Source organism: Semicossyphus pulcher, unplaced genomic scaffold (genome assembly GCF_022749685.1).
Source record: "Semicossyphus pulcher isolate SPU_LCO1_2020_fin unplaced genomic scaffold, fSemPul1.0.p SCAF_9, whole genome shotgun sequence".
NCBI lineage: Eukaryota > Metazoa > Chordata > Actinopteri > Labriformes > Labridae > Semicossyphus > Semicossyphus pulcher.
Window position 1 is genome coordinate 2551788 of NW_027211770.1, and position 4511 is coordinate 2556298.

Here is a 4511-nt window from a genome sequence, read left to right on the forward strand (position 1 = left end):
TTATATCCCCCTCATATCACACTCCTACTGGGCCTTGGGGTCACACAGTCAAACATTTCCTGACACAGTGCCAAGACGGCTGACAAATTAAATTTTTCCTGCTGACAGGCACAAGAATAACACTCAGTTTATTGATTCTACTCCAAGAATGCACAGCAGGGTCCAGCGGGAACAAAAACAGCATGGTGGAATTAACAAATCCCTGTTGTTTGTGTTTTGGAATCTCCAAGCAAACCCCGGTTACACAATAGTACAGCAGCTGTCTTGTTCCATATTAGGCAGGTGTCCCATTGTGCTAAACCTAACTTTGAGCTGCTTGTACCTATTCCTAGTTGACATGCAGCTATATTAGATTATAACCCTTTGACAGGATTGTCTGAAAATACTTAATCCCATCACCTCTTCAAGTTCATTGGATAAATTGTGCCAGGTAAAAACTTCCTGTCTCTTTTTGTGTCCCAGTGTGAGACAGGACAAAAGCTGGTGGATTTGTCACACTTGCATGAAAATAAAACTTACAGGAGGTCAAAAAACCCCAAGCCCTGGAACTTTCTACTGATCTGCATGTTTTTCAGTTAGTGCCTGCATGCACTATTACACTTTAGTGCAGTTGAGGACTTTTCCATGAAGAGTTGTAAGAATCATGGTGAAACCGACAACAGGAATTTGGAAAGGGCAAAGGCAGGGAAAAAACAAAAACCTGCTTGATATTTTCCCTAAACTGACAGTAGAAAATGAAAAACAGCTAAACCAACAAATGAAGCTCAACACAAAAACATAAATTCAAGCCGTGTTTTCTTGCCTGCTTTATTTATTCGTTCATTTATATCTACGGTATATCTCAACCTTTCCACTTCCCTAGTCAGCTCATCATGGGTGTTTACTCTTTCAGTATTTACTAAACAAATTTTCCACAACCTTAATTAGCCTTGTATGCTTCCTTTATGTAATTACATCTGGAAACACTACATACATTTTAATTTTTATGCAGATTATCCTGGTATAATCTCGAAGATTAAGTTGTAGATAAATGTCTGTTAAGTCACTATCGCCGAATGAGGTAACACAATGGTGATTGAGCCTATGGCCCACTGATAAAAGCCTTTATATTTACAGTGTAGTATTATTATGGACTGGGTGTCTGTGGCGACATTCGCAGAAAAAATCACAAGTGAGTGGAAGCGTTTTCCATCAGCCAGCAGTGGTTGGCCTGCCAGAGAGGGTTGGCGGAGCTATGCAGCTGCATTTCTGGTCTAGTGTTGTGAGTAAACAGAAATCTACTATGACTGAACAAACAAAAAAAAGGTTGATGACTACAGATACAACTTCAAAAATAAGTGAAGATCCAAAGTAAAAGAAACAAATTCGACGCATAGATGAAGGCAAACAGTCTAACAAGGAAAGAGACTGTCAGTGAGGAAAATCAAGAGTTACAACTGTAACAAACTGAGCCAACCGTTGCTGTCAAGTTAAATTTGGAAGTTTATTGCCAGAGGTGCTGCCAAGAAAATGAAACTGAAATCTTCAAGATTAGACCTTTAATTGAGACAAAACTAAAGTATTTTGCTTGGCCCCAAACAACTAAGAGAAACGTTACCTAATGATATAGCTGCCCTTAATGGCATTAGCCTGACTTCCAGGGCTCATGGTGCCCTATTACTTGTCTAGAACATTGTGCTTTGAATATGCAGGCCTGTTTGTGGTACCTAAAGTCCCATTTGTAGTTGTATGGCGGTAGGACCTTCAATTATCAGGCCCCTCGCCTTTGGAATCATCTATCAGTTTGGGTTTAGCTTTAGTTATACTCTTGACCGCATCAGAAGGGATGCAAACCAGGGTCCAGTGTTATAGTCTTACACTTAATGCTAAAAACTAAAAAATTCAGCTTTCATTGATTGATGTGAACTTTTGCCTCGAATAAGCATCATGCCAAACACAACAAGGAGACAAAGAAAATCAAACAAGAAACAAGGTAAACACACATAACAAAGTTAGAGGAATCATTCAGAATTCATCTAATATACTAATTTAAGATGAGTTTAAGAGGGAGCAGGAGGAAGCAAATGCTTATTTGATACTGCCCCTATTTCACAATGTCATAATCCGTACCTTAAAGAATCATAACCCTAATAGAAGTTACATACATAGAAACATATCTACATACACACACACATACTGTATGTATATACACACACGCACATATACCCATATATAGCTGTAAATCTTTACACACACACGTACATGCACACATACATTGAAACATCAATCAATATATATTCATTTACGTATACGCGCACATCTACAATGCTTAAACAATACTAGCAACAGCAATAATAAAGTCAATTTATTTTGCTAGTTACATTTTGCATGAGAAGTAGCCTATAAATGATAAAAATCAAGTTTTGGATATTTTTTAAAAAGCCTATATAGACATACAGATTACATTAATCGACAACTTAAAATTGATCATAGGTATGAATAATAGTCTGCCTTAGTCTTGTCATTGGCTGGCAAGCTGTCCAATGTCTACTACCTTGGACAGCTTGCCAGCCAATGACAAGACTAATAAAACTGGTGTCCTTCTGTCAGTCAAATAATCAAGGTACTGTCTCAATCCTGCAGCAACTTGCAGATTTAAAAATCCTGGGAAAGAAATTGCCCATGTCTTATGGGTTTTAACCTCGACAAAATCTGTAGTTCTGCATCTGCATTTTTAACAGAGGCAGGCTTCAAAGCTGCCTTATGCTTACAAGGTGGTTTTGTTCTGGCCCAAGCATTACTGTTGTTTTTAAGGGAAGTTTTTGGTCCGTGTTCCAACATTCCTTCTGGCATCTTTTATAGGTGCTGCCAGGGCTTGGTGCGCGTGAGAACCCTGTGACTGTTTAACTGTCAGTAACAAAAATCTAATTCAGCTTTCATTAATTGATGTGAACAAAACTGTTATGACTTGATGGAGTCTGGACCCAAATGCACGACTCAAACAACAGGTTTAAACAGTAAATACAAGTCTTTAATGTTTAAAGTGACAAAACAAGTGCAAGGGGGAGGGGTGGTACGTGGTCCCAGGACGTGGTTCGTGAAGTCACTAGTGAAGGTGAGGGTGAGAGTGTCTCGGTGTGGCGTCTGCCATGGGGTAATGGCGGCGCTGCGGCACAGCGCAGTGAGGTCCGTCTCTTGAGCGTACTCATTCAGGGGGGGAAACACAGGAGAGCAGGCAACAGGCAGGCAGGTCCACAGGCAGGCAGGGCAGAAGCAAACAGGAGATCAGGAGGCGAGCACAGCAATCTGCGGCGAGGTGGAAAGGACACAGAGGTGTTAGCTACACAAGCTAGCAACAGGACACAAAGGCAAAAAAACACAGAGGAGCCAGGATGCAAACAACCACGTAGACTGAAGTAACGATCTTGCAACAAGCAGGGAATCCAGAGGCTTTATGGAAGGGTTGATTACTGGAGTGGATTCACCTGGCGCTGCCTGTGGAAGGAGACCACGCCCACCTGCACACACACAGAACAGACAGGGGGAGAGACACAGGTGGAATACAGACAGGGAATGACAACACACACACAAAGGGAGAAGGGAGGGCTGCCATGATGAGGATCATGACAAAAACAATTTATTTAAGTAGCGTATAAGGGTCAGTGACAAATAAGGGTGGGCAAGATGAGAAATTCAAAAACCTTTTCAAAACTTGTTTTAAAAGCATTTATCAGGTTTGGTAAAATGTAGATTTCATATATATGTTTGTTTCATGTCATTTGAAATTATATTTACATCATTTATACATACGGAAAGACTAAATGCGCCTGAAAATGTCAAGTGGTGTAACCTCCAAATAATGAGAAATATTAAATATTTCATTCAGCTAGTGTGTATGTAAATGTGCTCATAGAAATAATAACTCAGTTATAAAAGCATCATGAGATTTTTTTTTTTTTTAGGATTATCTATAAATACATTTTGTATGAATTTTTGCAATATTGGGTGAGACATATGCTGAAATTAACTCGGTTTTCTAAATATTTTGTGACAAATTATGTAAAAAAAACAAAAACACATGTTATTCCACTCTAATAGGGGATAACATTTTATTCCAAATGAATTTTCCTGTATATTTTGATATTTTTATGAAAAAATACTGGTTACGCCAATTGACACAAATCGGTTACACCAACTGACCATGTTGCTTCTACAGTCCAAGGCCATTGTTTGTCAAAGAAATTGACACTGAAAATCATATCATGACAGTAAACAAGATCGACTGAAATCAATGTTTTTATTTTATTTAATTTCAGTGTATAAGTAACATAACAAATTACTGCGAATAAAGTTTAAAACTCTAAACTTAGAAATAAATTAATAAATAAATACATTTTCTTGTCTTTTTGCAAGGTAATTAGCCCTTGCAGCCGGAGTCGCATCGACTCGTGCTCTGTGACGAGCCACTTTTTCTTTATTTGAAAGTGGCATCTATTGGGGAAAATATTGTATATTAAAGCATTTAAATGTAT